A 16,565-nucleotide genomic window follows, 5' to 3' on the forward strand; every position below is an offset into this window, starting at 1 on the left:
ACTTCTGCCATGAAAGTTACTGTTGAAAAGTTTAATTTGAAATTGAAGCAAAATGTAGAGAGCTCTAAAATTTCTCACAACTTTAGTTTATTTGTGTGCGTAATTATTTAAATGAAAAGATAACACAGAAGGAAGGACTAAGTTCGGGTGGATGTCATATATCAGCGCTGAGATCAAACTTCGATGTCCATTTTTAGTGCGCCTTGACGTCATACGAGAGATAAAGGAAACAAATAAATTTAAATCACTTCAAAACACCTGATAAAATTTAAACGCAACTGGAAATTTATTACATCTTTATTCAGAGCAGTGATGGAAAATAGGGCATAGGTCATAGGTCATGGAGAAAGATGTTGGATGAAAAATATATCATTGAAATATAATTTAAAAAAATTTAACTTACCTTATTTTTCAGCGCCGTACAATGCTGTCATCTAAAAGTAAAGAAAATTATAGTAAAAATAAGTGCCGGAGTATAGAAATAAAAAAATTAATTATTTAAGTATATTGCTATATATTTCAGTTCAGTTCAATTGGTTTCATTTAAATAAATTATCACGCTTCATTACTTGTACAGAAACTCTATAATAAATACTGTACTCGATGAGTTCAATAGTGACTCTATTTATGAACCTGACAAAAATAATTCAACATACAGAGGTAGTCAAAATTATTTACACACCGAACATTTTTTTACAAGTTTCACAAAAAAAGCATTTGCTTGTTGTTGTTGTTGTCGCAGGGTAACAAAATGGTATGTTGTTGTAAACCTTGATCAATGTCTGAGCGACTGAAAGAATAGCTAGAAATATGGTGGAGAAATAAGCAAATGAACAACAGACTCGCAGTAGTCAAAAGTATTTTTTTTTTGCATCAAAAGTATTTACACACGTCGATTTAGCCTTTATCCTTGGATTTGGTTTGAGCAAAAGTAGTAATTTGATTCTATTGCATTCATAACTAACTAACAAAGCCTTGCCATATAAAACTTATTATTACCATATAAAAAATTATGGATTATAACTAGATCGGAGACTGTTACTAAGTTTAAGACTGGGGTTTCGGCTTCGGAGTTAGTAAAAATTTATAACATTTGATGGTATACGGTTTATAATGTTATTAAAAAGAAGGACATGGAATATTGCAAGAACAATTTAAAGATAACTGGGCGGAAACCTGTGATAACTCAAAGAGAATGCAGAAGATTAGTAGGAACTGTCATACAAAATCCCATAAATAGTCCTGTTAATAGTGCATCAGCATCGAATCAGCATATTGCATGAACAGTCAATGATGCTACACTGCTCAGGACGTTACAAAAAGTTAACAGAAATGCCTACGTTGTGCATAAAGTGGTCAATATTTCCGACACCGATCCGATCCCGGAAAATCGATATGCCTCTCATTTGCCATAAATTGTATCCTAAAGTCTGTCGTGGGCAGATAAGACTAAAGTTTAGTTCCAGGGCTTTTTTAGTAAACGCTTTATGCATTTATCACGTACTAGACGTTTAGACGCTAAATAGAGTCGGAGGTGACATTATGATTTTTTGGGGGAAGTCTTCTTTACTGGAGATTTGGTACTAATTTAGGAACCCTAAATCATCCGGATATATCAGAATTCCCATGAACATGTCATTGTAGTGGTTAGTCGGCCTCTTCCAACTATTGACAACATTTTACAACAGGACAATGCTCCATTTCATAAAGAATCGTTACCAACAAAACTTTTAAGTGAAGCAAGTCAACTTGACCTCCGCAGGGCCCCGACCTTAACTTTATTGAAAATATTTGGACATTCGTTAAATATCAGAGGACAATTGATATAATAACCGAAAACTTAGCGCACAATTGGGTTGAATCAATTCGGACCATAAAGCAGGCTATTAATGATGCCAACGGCGGTGTAACCAACTATGAATTTATCGCCTTAGAATAGTAACTTAGACTAAACATTAAAATTAAAAAAAAAAGATCATTAAATAAGAACAGGATAATAGAGTTCAAGTTGCGTGTAAATACTTTTGTCTACTGCGAGTCTTCAGTTCATTTGCCTATTTCTCCGACATATTTCTAACTATTCTTGCCAAACCGACTTCATTCGCTCGGGAATAGATCAAGGTTTACAACAATATAGCATTTTGTGACCCTGCGACAACAACAACAAGAAGCGAAAGCTTTTTGTGTGAAACTTGTAAAAAAACGTCCGATGTTTAAATAATTTTGACTACCTCTGTATAATATGAGTGTTCTTTCTTAATTCTTAATTTCCATATTTTTGGCAATTTCTCAGTTTAATAACTGTACTTATGTAAGTATTTACATACTATTATGTTCACTCACTTTTTGCTCAAGCGTAGCGGTTCATTTCCTCAGTAAATTTTTAATTTTCCAACTCATTACCTCAGCTTTTTTCCCAGCTTCCGAACTGCCAACAGTTTGACAAGCCAGCTGTCTGAGTGTGTGTATTTATTTGACAGAACAATGAGCAGTTGTTAAATTATTTAAATGAATGAAGAAAAAATCCAAAATTGCGAAATATTTACGTACCATGAAGTTGGATAAGTTTTCATAATTTAAAATATTTACCAGCGAATAAAAAACGAAGAGATTTTGTGGTTTTTGATATTTATACCGATTCAATTAAAATCTCGGAAAATCTCTTATATATTTTTTATATTTTATAGAAATTCAGTGGAAGTCGTTTTCTTCTAATAGTGTTCTAATATCGATAAAATCGGGATTTTGAAGTCACGAAAATTTGAAAAAAAAATTGTAATTTTCAAAATTAAAGCTGTATGTGTTGACCCAGTTCCAAAAAAAAGTCCTTGTAGATTAATCTAAAATCAATCGGATAAGAAAAATGTGTTTTATAAATAGATAATCCTGGGGGATCGAAGTTTTTTTCTTTTTATTTTAATTAACAAAATGGCGGCCACCGGATTTTTTTCTATATAGAAAAAATCGACAGTTAATTGGTCTAAAAAAAATCGAAATTTTTGAAAAAAAATAAAAACCATTTATTTCATACAGAATAATTATGTGTTTTAAGAGCTGTAGAAATTCTATTAAAACCTACTAATAGGTTTTCAAGTTACAGTTGTCACCAGTTTAAATAACATTGGTTTGAGAAAAACGCAAGGATTAATAGGTCTCATCAATCTTTCATCTCCTTGTCCTCAAGGAGAGAAGCATTCTATATCTAAAGATTTTGGTGTGGTCATCCGCACCCGCTCTGTATTGGAAAGGGAGAAAGTGGCAAATAATGCCAAATTTGGAGAGGTCGGTCTTAGCGTGACCGTAAATAAGAAGGGCCGAGAGTTGTGGTGCAAGGGGTGCCCACCCACATTACTCCTGACGAGTTCACGACAGAGCTCTGCCGTCTGAACCTTCAGGAGGTCAGTCCAGAGGCTAAAACATCGGATGTGAGAATAGTCAGTCGCCCCTGGAAGGTGGAGGCTGACCGTACAACTAACGTTGTTCTCGAGGGCTCAGACAAATTAATGTTTGCCCTCTTAGAAGCGGGAAGATGTTATACCGGGTGGTTTTCCTTCCGTGTTCGTGCGGATAGCCCTGTAGCCGCCGGTTGCTTCCGGTGTATGGGATTTGACCACAGAGTAGCGGAATGCAAGGTCAAATCCGATGTCTGCCGCAGATGTGGTCAGGAAGGCCACAGACCTGCCCGCTGCGCCAATGCACTGCATTGTCGCAACTACGCTTTCAAGGGTAAACCAGCGGGGTACCATAAGATGTCAGCTGCTTGCCCAGTCTACTGCGGCATTGTCGAGCGTGCCCTTGCTAGACACTAATGGGGGGGATTTTGCAATTAACTTGTCAGGGGTCCTATGCCGTCATGTGTGAGTTAGGGCGTCGTGTTTTAGATTGTGGATGCAGCATCGCCTTACTCCAGGAGCCCTACACCACCCATTGGGGGATAAGTGGTCTTCCTGGGGGTTTCAGGGTCTTCGCGGACCTTGGGTGTAATGCTACAATAGTTGTGACTGACCCAAGCTACGACTGCATAGTCTTGGATTCGTTACAAGAGGGTGTATGTGTATCTGTAGAGGGGGAGTTCGGTAGGCTGAGTGTTGCTAGTATGTATTGTAAGTTTAGGGAACCTTTAGAGCCTTATCTGCGATACATGGATAAGCTACTACTACTTGTTTTTCTATATAGAAAAAATCGACAGTTAATTGGTCTAAAAGAATCGAAATTTTTGAAAAAAAAAGTAAAAGTCTTTATTTGGTACAGAATAATTATGTGTTTTAAGGGGTTATATACAGTTAGACGGCCGAAAAAAAGTGAATTTTCCAGAATTTTTTCTGAGAAAACTTTTTAATTTATTGATCCAAAACTTTATACACATATTATGGTATCTTTTAACTGTATTTTAAGACTTAGTACTAGTAAAAATATTTATTTGAAAAAGAGCTACAGCTGATCTCCAGGAGCTCCTCTCAAAAAAGACGTTTCGCGGTGACCACTATATCTCGGAACTGGATCATCCGAAATTAAAAAAACCAAACAGATTTCGTTAAAATAATATTAAATCTAGTAATTAATCGAAGGAATACACCTTTGAAAACACCATTTTGAGAAAAACGCGTTTAAAGTTTGGACCTTGTACTTCCAAGCACTCTGAAACGCCTTTTCAAATTTTTCATTTGCTTGTAACTTTGAAAATATTCACCGGAACGATATGAAATTTTCTGTGTGTATTCTTAAATATATGTACATTAAGAAAATGAAATAAAAAAAATCGATGTTTTGAAAATTCTAACTGTATATAACCCCTTAAGAGCTGTAGCAATTCTATTAAAACCTACTAATAGGTTTCCAAGTTACAGTTGTCACCAGTGTAAAAAACATAGTTTTGAGCAAAACGCATTTAAAGTTTCACACTAGCGTTTTTGAGTGCCAGAGCACTCTTTCTTATATGTCGAATAACTCGAAAATTAATAATGGTATTAACTGCATATTTTCGGAGAATATTTAAAAAAAATTACACTTAACGTGAATGATAATGAATGAATGATTCGTCTGATAAAAAATAAATTTCTTCTTCTTTGAAGAGAATTAGTAGGTCTCATCAATCTTTCATCTCCTTGTCCTCAAGGAGAGAAGCATTCTATATCTAAAGAGCATGCTTCATCAAAAGTTGTACGTGACAAAATCAAGCGTAACACTAGTCCGGATCCGCCCCTTTACAGCAAGCCTACTTCCATATCATTCATTGAAAACCTTCCAATGGACTAATATCGCAAAGCATACCTCTGCCGAAGATAAAAAGTGGACTTTCAACAACTGATCTGCTTTAGTTCTCCCTTTTAAACTTATTTTTAGTTTTGTGTGAACTTTCTTTTTACAACAGCCATATATGTATGTATGTACATATTGTTTCTGTATTCTATAATATATATATATATATATTTGGCGGGGGACCATAAATCTTACGCAAAACCTCTCTCTCGAAAACCCCAAGAGTCGTCTCATCGGATGTTGTCATCGTTCAGGCTTCGGCGCCATACATCAGGACGGGAATAATGAGCGACTTGTAGAGTTTGATTTTTGTTCGTCGAGAGAGGACTTTACTGTTCAATTGCCTACTCAGTCCAAAGTAACACCTGTACAAGAGAGATTCAGCGTTGTATTTCAGGGCTGAAGGTGTTGTTAACGCTGGTTCCCAAGTAGACGAAACTATCTACTATTTCAATGGTATGACTGTCAACAGTGACGTGGGAGCCAAGACGCGAGTGTGCTGACTGTTTGTTTGATGACAGAACAAACGGCGCGGTTGTTGCTTCCGATGATATCAATATCATCGGCATACGCCAGCAGCTGTATACTCTTGTGGAAGATTGTACCTTCTCTATATAGCGCTGCAGCTTATTTTCTCCAGTAATAGATTGAAGAAGTCGCACGAGATAAAGATTCCATAATAATATGAAGTCACCTTAAGAACTGTAATATTTCGGAACCTTAATCGTCTGCAATCTTCAATTAAATGACAATTTAATTTTGCAAACTCGGCTTTTTATACTTTTTTCGCTTACAAATATTAAAATTTAATTATTTTTATCTAGTTAATATGTAAGAATATATTTGATAAACTATAAGTTTGGTAGACAGAAACGTATTTTATAGCATACTTTACGGAAATAATATGACAAAAAGTACTAAACAATGTGCCTAAATGTAGGCAACACATATAATTGGCACATTTTAACATAACTAGAAGCTATACACTTGTAGAATATGCTTTCAGAATTCGTAAAACATGTCATGCGATGATAAATTTAAAATACATAAGGCCATCAACGTATTTCATAAAATATCCTTGACTTAGCAAAGTGGAAAAAATGCCTCGTGAGATGGTACCTTCGAGTACACAAAATTTATAGTAAATAAGTGTAAGCACATCTGTAAAAGCTTAACTGCAACTTTTCGCTCAGAGTTTTCACTGTATGAAATCAACTTTCATTCGATTTGATTGATGTAAATTAGCTTGAGCATTAAGCGCAATATAAATTATTTCGCATTAGTCAAAATGTAATGGTCAAGCATTTTAAGTAAGCTTTTAATAAGATTATTACAATTTCTTCGCTATACACTTGATATTCCCTTTGAACATTTGCAATATTTCCAATTTGTCCAAATATTAGCTTTTACGCTCAATTAGTTATGCAACACCTGGTGCTTTCTGTACGTCCTTCGCACAAGTTGATTTGGATTTATTTTATATTAAGTGTAAAAAATGTAGCTAGCTTATGGACACGTGAAATATTGTTGAAGTATACATTCCTATATATATTTCTATGTATATGAGTCACACTTGTAAGAAGTATTAATCTAACAGTCAAATATACTCTCGAAGTATATTAGTTACTCATGCGAGCATACTTAAGTGGATACAGATGTACTTAAACGTAACATACTCGTACACATCGGAGAATCTGTAGTCACACAAATCTGATATACCCAACAAACAATGGAAATCCATTTCTTCAAACTTCTCGTTATACTCTCATATGAGATTTACAATGATTATCCGGAGATGAGAAAATTCGAATTAATATCAAAGAGAATCCTTACAACTAAATAGTAAATCAAAATTTTTATCTTCTTCCTTTATTTTTGTAAAATAATCCCTGAAAATTTTCGAGGAAAACCAACTCCATCCTGACTATTTATTGGGTTACATTGCGTGTAAATATGTATGTCTTTACTCAATCCGAAATGTTTTGATATTTCGACATTTGCCAAAAGCACGAATAGATATCATACCACGCCAACTTGACTAATAAAGCCAAGGAGGATCGAATGACAGCTTAAACCCTCCTCCACATAAACACCACAGAACACAATACACGTCCGAAAATAAACAAATGTTTATTTGTATACTCTAAATATCTATATGTGCCCATCACCTGCCAATTTGTCAAATTCTATATTGGTAGTCGGGTTCTGATTGCTTCCATATATGTACATACAATACAATGTTGTTTTTGTGCTCGTTTCATTGTTTGCCGTCACTCAAATACGATTGAAGGAGTTGTCAATTGCGGTTTAGTGGCACTTGAGGTTTCGAAAAGTGGGTGTTGGTAGTAATTGTATATTGTCATGGTATGCAAACGTGTTGATAAGAGTATACATTACAACAGCAAAACACAACTAACGGTTAGAATGAATGATACAGACACTATTGCGGCACTTAATGATTAGAAAATTTGGATGAGGTATCTACAAGGACTTTTTCGGGAGTGATTAAACAAAAATATAGACATCGTTATTGCCTGGTGTGTAATAATATTGAAGACCAGTAAAACATTGTTGTAGAGCAGGTACGCGGTCGCGAGTGCTAAAGATTAAAGACATTTTCCCAGAAGTGTTGTGCTTATCGTGAGTGTTTGTACTTTGTGTTGTTGTGGTGCAGGTACACGAGAGTACCACCCAGTGTAGGTGGATATGGCTCCACCTCGGAGGAAAGAAGCCAAGGCGCGTGCGGAGGGCGAGGATTCCGTATCCGCAACGGTCGAGGTGGTATCCACGACGGATGAGGATGGTGTGGGACCACGTCCGAGGTCACCAAAGCGCAGGAAGCAGCGGGTGGGCTCACCACCGCTGGTGAAGTTCGACGAAAGCGGAAGCGAGGGCGAATGCTGTAGTGAAGGTGGGAGAGGGGGCATGACAGAAGCAGTCGTCAACCCCAAGAAACCAGCCGGGAGTAAGGGCGCCGCTAAGGATGTCGTAGGCACGGAAATGGTTCGTAGTTGGGGGTAGCGCTGTCGGCCATGTTGCAGCTATAAAAGTTGTAACAGCCGAGATTAGGGAAGTATTTTTCGGGTCGGAAAACCTAGAGGTCTCTGCCGTGAAGGAACTCATGGCGGTTACCTCTAAATATGAGGAACTTTTAATGTCCGTTATTATGGAGAATGCGCATCTTCGCGGGCAAGTGCATGCGCTGAAGGAATGTCGTGGGGGACCCTCCGTTTCTTCAGGTGGAGCAAGGCCTGCTCGTGGGGCTTCGGCGCCTGCCCCTCCAGCACCCGTGCAATAGCGCCAACGCTGCCAAAGGCAGTAGAGATCTGGTCGGTCGTAGTGAGGAGCAAGGCTCTTGTAACTTCCTCCAAAGAAGTTATATATAAGGTCGTGAAAGAGGTGGGACCTTCCCTCGGTGTACGTGTGCACGAGGTGAAGCCCATTAAGAGTGGTGGTGTGGTCATCCGCACCCGCTCTGTATTGGAAAGGGAGAAAGTGGCAAATAATGTCAAATTTGGAGTTGTCGGTCTTAGCGTGACCGTAAATAAGAAGACAGGGCCGAGAGTTGTGGTGCAAGGGGTGCCCACCCAGATTACTCCTGACGAGTTCATGACAGAGCTCTTCCGTCTGAATCTTTAGGAGGTCAGTCCAGAGGCTAAAACATCGGACGTGAGAATAGTCGCAGACAACAGTTCATGGTTTCAAAAAATAAAAATCACAAAAAAAAAATCAAAATTTATGAATATATTTGGAGAAAAAATATTTCAAATTGGCATTTAGATCCGTTTTCAAAATTATTAGAGACAATAAAACACAGTTATAAGCCCTAAAATATTTTTCTTTTATTAAATGCAAAATTTATTTCATAATTATCTTTAGAGATTTAATTTATTTTTTCCATGAAATCGTGGGATACTATTATATTATATACTAAAGTTTCCCCATTTTATTGATTTACTCACCTAGATTTTTTAGGCGTAAAATTAAATGTGTCTCTATTATTTATGTTCACGAAAAAGACGAGCGCACGAACGAATAAACAGAAATTACTATTGCGAGACGACTAAATACAAGACCTTCACCATTTTCAAACACTTCACTTATTTTATTACTTTAATTATTTGCGCTCTTCACTATCAGTAATTTTAACATAATTGCACTTTAAACACTTTTCACTTATTTTCACTTTTTCCACCACATTTTTTGCTTGAAACATAACACTAATTTCACTATTTCGAACACAACCGCATTCCATTTTATTATTCTTACCACGCACTTCAATTACACAACTTAGAATATTAAACATAAGTTCTATAAACATATACATATTAGAAAAGTAGTGATCTTTATTTATAAATTCACTCCGAACGCGAACAATAGTCCGAACACGAGCATGTATTACAACCGCTGACCGCACACCAATTTTTCTATTGTCAACTTGCGCTGATTTTTGCTTGATCATTTATGTTCATGCATAGCGGCTGAAATTTGTGCACTGTTTTTGCATTTTGTTGATATGTTAGTAATTGTGAAGGAAAGCTGCGTACACGTTGTGTTTTGCACAAATAAACGAAATTGTAAAAAGGAACTCTGAAAAAGAAGGTGAGCAAAAGCAAAAAGTGGATTGCAATGTTTGTTCGTGAAATTTTTGTTTACGCATTAATTTTGTGCAATAAAAATTTATTATTTTCATATAAGCACAAAATATTCGACAGAGGTCGTGGTAGAAAAGTGTTGTTGATATATTGAAGAATTATGATTTAATTATTTTATTAAAATTAATGGAAGGAAATTCTGACAAAGTAATTAAGTAAAGTATTTAAGCTCCTTAATATGGAAATAATAACGAGGTGTATACATTAAGTTTAAATTTTCAACAAAATACTGTAAATTACGTTCCTTTGTAATGAATCGAGAAATTTTTTTTTATACTCTCGCAACAAAAGTTGCTAAGAGAGTATTATAGTTTTGTTCACATAACGGTTGTTTGTAAGTCATAAAACTAAACGAGTTAGATAGGTTATATATATCAAAATGATCAGGATGACGAGACGAGTTGAAATCCGGATGTCTGTCTGTCCGTCCGTCCGTCTGTCCGTGCAACGAGTAAAAATTTAGATATTTTAACGAAACTTGGAACACGTATTCCTTGGCACCCTGAGGAGGTTGCTTTCGAAAATGGGCAAAATCGGACCATTGCCACGCCTACAAAATGGCGAAAACGAAAACTCTATAAAGTGTTATAACTAAGCCATAAATAAAGTTATTAAAGTAAAATTTTTGGGAAAACGGGCGTGGCCGCGCCCCCAAATCGGTTATTTGTATATATCTCGCAAACCAATAAAACTATATAAACCAAACTTTCTGCAGTCGGTTCTCCTACGTACCCCACCACACACCATGAAAATAGTTGAAATCGGATAATAACCACGCCCACCTCCCACACAAAGGTTAGGTTAAAAATTACTAAAAATTTGCAAGCTGCACTGAAAATTTTTTACAAAATGGAAAATGGGCGTGGCATCGACTACTTATGGGTCAAAAACAATATCTCAGGAACTACTCGACAGATTTCAATGAAATTCGGTATATAATATTTTCTTGACACCCTGATGACACGTGTGAAAAATGGACGAAATCGGTTCACAACCACGACAACTTCCCATATAACTAATTTTTGAATTTCATCTTATTCCTTCACTTTATAATATGTATATACATAAGGAACCAATGAAGATAGCGAAATAAAACTTTACTCAAATACTGTATATGATCTGGGGCATCACTTGTGAAAAAATTGTCGAAATCGGACTATAACTTTTCAATGCCCGGATATCGAAAATGAAGAACTCAGTGCCCCATGGTAACTTTTCACCGAAAATTTCGGTAAATCTCTCAGTTATCTTAATTTAGTACAGAGGAAATATTTTTCTTCTAATAGTGTGTCTCTGTACCAGAAGAGGTTAAAATCGGGTCATAATTCCCTTATATATGAATATATGAGAATACCTAATTATATTTTCAAAAATACGATGAGCTTAATAGCTTATAAATCGGTTAATATGTGAAATATATTTATGCCGAATATATGGGGCAAATTGTGTGTTTTCTTAATAAAAATATAGCAATAAATTGCGAAAGTATAAAATGTTCGGTTGCACCGGAACTTAGCCTTTCCTTACTTGTTTTTTATTAATTCTTGGAAATCATATGAAAAACTAAAGCCTTGAACATTTCAATGAACTGAGATCAAACTTTAATACTTAGCACAGCACTTAGCGTTATAAACGCTCGATAGTTCATGGCCTTAATCAGTAACCATCCTGAAAGAGAACCGTCCTAGTGACTCTGGACCTGTCAAAAGCCGGTCAACCTTATAACGCTACTGGAAGACACAGAGCAAACAACACTTTCTCCGGGGCTGAAGAGATGGCCCATGAACTGCCTGAGCGGTCGGCAATCGTCCCTACTATTTCGGGGATAGTGTCCACTACCCGCTATTGTTTAATTTCTCTATCTCAAAACTCCCTCAACCACCAGAGGGAATTTCAGTTACATTCAGATGCACGATAATGACGTCGGGCACTGGAATTGATAATATGTGTTCGAAAGTGAACGACTACCTCGTTGAACTTTCTTGCTTCTTTTCGCCGAAATCACCCAAGTAGTCATTTGCTTGAAGCGGAACCGCCCAGGGGCATGAAGAGGTCACTCCAGCAATAAGTGGACAACATAACGCAATTCGTCAGTCTGCGGACGCGGATAGCTTCAGCCATGCCTTAAACGCCATTCACAGTAGAGCCACAGGTTAAACTCCTATTTAACCAGACTGAACCCCGACATACAGAATACATGTCGTCCTGCAATGAGTCCCCGCATGATACTAGTCCAACGAACCCAACTCATCTGATACCCCTTTCAGTTTGGTCCGATACCCCCCCATCGAAACAGCATATTGCCTGGGCCTTAGATGACCTCAACTGGACTTATGCTCTTCATTCCAGCAGGGCTATGGACTATCATCGGAAAGGACATTGTTCTTTCATTCTACACCAAAAATCTCAGGTTTGCCAAGACTTATAATGTGTTTAAAAATGTCATTTAAAATAATAATAAAGATTCCAATTTACATATATAAATGGCCCTGAAATACGATGTTGTGATGTTTGATGTGATTTGTTTGATGCTCTAGTCTCCATATTCGCCAGTCATGACTCCGTGTGACTTTTTCTTATTTCAAAAAACTAAGATAACCTTATATAGCCGTTGGATATCCCCAAAATCGAGATTGAGACGTGTACTATAGGATAGTAAATGTCCTTGTGATAGGGATGCTACTTGGGTTGTGAGAACCAAATATTTACCGGACAGCCCTCGTAAGTACTTCGTATGCAAGTGCTACTTCGAAAAACCAAAAGGTATACATAGCAAAGTTTATGAATAAATTAAAAAGTTTGCAAATAATTTTATTTCATCTGTATATTCTCAAGTGAATGCGCTCTGAGGTTAATTGTTTCAGTCATATGCATGTAGTAGAGTCAACGAACAAAAGTACTGCACAAGGCAGAAATAAATTAAAACAAAGGAATTAATTGGTGGAATCCCCAAGTGGCTGAGTTGGCAAACCGCTCAACTCGCAACAGCAGCAAATGCAACAAATAACTTCACTTTTGTAATTTCTGCACGTTATACGAATTTGTTGATGTTGCCACATTTAACGGAAATGTGAATTTCTCATGACTTAGCACCTGTCACAATTATTTATGTCTACTGCAACTAAACGAAAAGGAGATATTTACGAAGCGCTTTTAATTACATGCGTCTTCAGTTCATTACGTGACATTTTGGTTTTAGAAAAATTAAAAATATGTGTGGTTGTTAGTAATTTCTTTCCTTCATTAAATATTCAAATCTTATTTAAATTATGTATGTATGTACTTCAACTGCAAATATTTATTTGAGAAAATTCACAAAATTCCATTTTAATTTTTTGTTGAACTATTCAATGTCTATGCTCATTTACCAATCAATTTCTTAATGTATCTGTGTAAGTATTGAAAATGATTTCCATTTGAATGACAAACACGTAATACATTGATATCATTAAAATTTAATAGCTCATATACGAAAACAACTGGTGGCAATTTTAAATTCTATACAGTCCACGACTGCATAAACATTAGATTTATGACCCTTAAATGTAAGCAGGTGTATATCAAAGAAAATATTTCTGCATAAATACCTATATTGAAGCATAATTCATAAAATAAAATATATGAATGCAATAATGTAAAAAGAGAGAGAGACGAAACTAAGTGGTTTCGAATTGACTAAGGTTTGGAAATTGGTGACTCGTTTCACGGCAGGCTGATAAGGGCCCTATTATATACTAAAGCTCTTAACTATCGTTGTACGTTATGGTCACTTCAGATACGGCTGTGATAAACCCTGATACAGTATTTTTATAATGCCGTTAAGGGGCTATACCTGTGAAAACCTTGAAAATGTTGGCGATTTTCATGATTTCGTGAAAAGAAAGTACTCGATCGAATGTTTTGAAGTTTTTCGGACATAATAAGATATATTTTCGGATTTATTTTTTTACAAAAACATTGAAAAACAAGTAAGGAAGGGCTAAGTTCGTATGTAACCGAACATTTTATACTCTCGCAATTTTTTTTTAACTTTTTTAATATAAAACACACAATTTGATTCATACTTATATTCGTCATAGATATGGTATAAAGTGCATTGAAAGCTGGAAACCCTAATATTAGGTAAAGGGAGCTAGTTAAGACCCGACTTTCTTTTCGTAAATTTCTTTAAAATATCTGAGAGACTTAGCTATACTTATTTTCGGTAAAAAAAATTAGAAGCACCGAGGTCCTCATGTGCGATATATGGGGCACAGAAAACGTATGGTCCGATTTCGGTTCGATTTTTTGGAAGGCCGATGCCACACCATAAATGCAGTATATGTTCTGTTACGATATCTTCACTAGTGCTTACTTTATATATTGTAAAGTAAATGATTCAGATTGTCTTCAAAGTTCTGGTATATAGGAAGTAGGCGTGATTGTGAAGCGATTTGGCCTATTTTCATAACATATCATTGGGATGTAAGGAAACTATTACAAACCAAGTTTCATTGAAATTGATCGAGTAGTTCCTGAGATATGGTTTTGGGCGCATAAATGGGCGGAGCTACGCCCATTAAACATTTTGTATACCAATTTCAGTGCAGCCATCTTTACCATGAAATTTAAGGTTTCCTTACTGAATTAAAGCATTTTTAGGAATTTTTAACGTAACCTTTGTATAGGAGGTAGGCGTGGTTATAATCATACTTCATATTTGGACTGTATAAGGGAGTGCCTAAATGAAACGGCTATATAGATTTTGCTTGATATAGCTTTGTTACTTTACGAGATATCTATAAAAAACTTAGCAGGGGACAGGGACACGCCCACTTTCCAAAAAAAAATTACATTCAAATATCCCCTTCCTAGTGCAATCATTTGTACCAATTTTTATAGCTTTATTTATGGCTTAGTTATGGCACTTTATCTGTTTTCGGCATTTGAATCTAATCGATTGTATCTTTAATGACATTATAGCCGGAGTTATCTTTAGAATTTTTAGATCCTCATAAACATATTATCAACTTTTTGTCTAATCATCGGCTGGAAGATCACTTTAATTCGTTTTCTCTATACTGGGCTTCAAACTCAGCTACCTAGGTATACTCGCATCAGTAGCTCTGTAATTAACACAAACTCATAAATAATATAGTAGTAAAAAAAGTATTGCAGAACAAAATTATGCACACAGATGCCGCTGACTTTTACTACCTCTCCCTCGACACCACCCTTCCCAGCGGCATCAATGTTTACGCGCACGCACTGGGCATGTCCACATTTCGCCAATCGGCTACACCAATCGCTGTTTGCATTACGAATCTACAAGCGAAAATTAATTATCCTGCTGCGAAACTTTATTGCCATTCTACGCGCCTGAGAAACCAAGACCAAGCCCGAGAGCAGGGCGCTGTCGTCTCATTTGTGCCACAAGTTGACTGCTGATTATTGCTAAACTGAAAATAAGTACACTCCTCTTTGTTGATCAGTCAGCAAATTAACTTTTTGCTGATGAAATTATGCTCATTTGCAAAATGTCTGCGTTTGTGGATTTAATTGAATCACGCACAAACACACACAGACACATGGACATTAAAGCACGTGTGCGTTGTCGAATGGGTGTGTTTGTGTGTTTCATATTCAAATGTGCGGAAAACTTTGTTTGGCAGTTACATTCTTTTTTTATTGAATTAATTGTTACGAGCATGTTTGTATGTATGCTTGTTGGCAATTAAAGTTTGTGTAATTCTTTCCCCTTTTTATTATACAAATATGCTGCGTTTAATTAAGCTACACACATACTAATGTAATAAAAAAATTTGAACGCAACTTTAATTGCTTTCATTTGCAGACACCGAAATTCAGAATTCGAGAACGGGTTTTGTGGGGCTAAAAAGTTAATCCTTTTCGATTTGTTGAATGGCTTTAATTTGCTAAATCATTTTGCTTAAAGTTGTTGAATTAACGGTTTTATTAAACGGTTCACCGTACAAACTGGAATACACCATAGCGTGAACTTCCCAGCAATATATTGTTTTTCCAAATCTCAGCTAAGCGGGTCATCCAATGTGATGGCCAGAAAATAGATAGAGCTTTATGTTGATTATCATTTATTAACATATATGTCGAGAGTATGAATTTAAATTTTAAGATAAAAATATTGTGTGGAACATGATTTACAGCGATCTGAAAACCCCCGACTCAAAAAAATGGGCTCGCACTTCCAAAATTTAGCGGCGTTTTAATATGTAAGCTTAAAAGCATGGAACGCAATACGTTCAAGTAAATATAACAAAAATTGAACCTTTGATAGACATTTTGCTTTTTTTTTTTGGTTTTTGCTTTAAAGTTTTTAAATCGAAAATTTAGGAATTTTTATTTGATAATAGAGCGTTCAGTGCGTTTACATATGCAAGGTGCACATAACAAATGTCAACTCATTGGGTGAAGCCGTTTTTGAGATACGATGGAGGAAATTTTGAAAACCAGCGCTTCGAGCAGCACCTTCTTCTAATTGCTGTAACTTAAAAACGACTTTGAATTTCTAAAAATCACTTTATTAAAGTATTCTAGACATGTTAAGGATTTATTTATTATAAAAAACATTTTTTGAGCCCATCACATCCCAGCCTTCATTAAGAACAACAGAACTATAAGGCAACTTCCTAC

The 16,565-nt window shown here is 36.0% G+C and overlaps 2 protein-coding genes across 10 annotated transcripts in view; one reads left to right on the forward strand and one right to left on the reverse strand.

Annotated features, from left to right (window-relative positions):
- The window catches only part of LOC105213749 (chymotrypsin-elastase inhibitor ixodidin-like), a 344,198-nt gene extending 330,024 nt beyond the window's left edge, over positions 1–14,174 (reverse strand). For 2 of the 4 annotated variants that reach the window (XR_008471429.1, XR_008471426.1), the window contains exon 1: positions 404–14,173. The gene's annotated coding sequence lies outside the window, so the exon portion shown is untranslated. Of the gene's footprint in view, positions 1–403 lie in introns of all 4 variants that reach the window. The other 2 variants (XR_008471427.1, XR_008471428.1) reach the window with 2 other exon arrangements.
- LOC105213758 (frequenin-1) overlaps positions 1–16,565 on the forward strand; it is a 151,139-nt gene that overhangs the window by 104,653 nt on the left and 29,921 nt on the right. The window lies entirely within an intron of this gene.

Source organism: Zeugodacus cucurbitae, chromosome 5 (assembly GCF_028554725.1).
Source record: "Zeugodacus cucurbitae isolate PBARC_wt_2022May chromosome 5, idZeuCucr1.2, whole genome shotgun sequence".
Taxonomy (NCBI): domain Eukaryota; kingdom Metazoa; phylum Arthropoda; class Insecta; order Diptera; family Tephritidae; genus Zeugodacus; species Zeugodacus cucurbitae.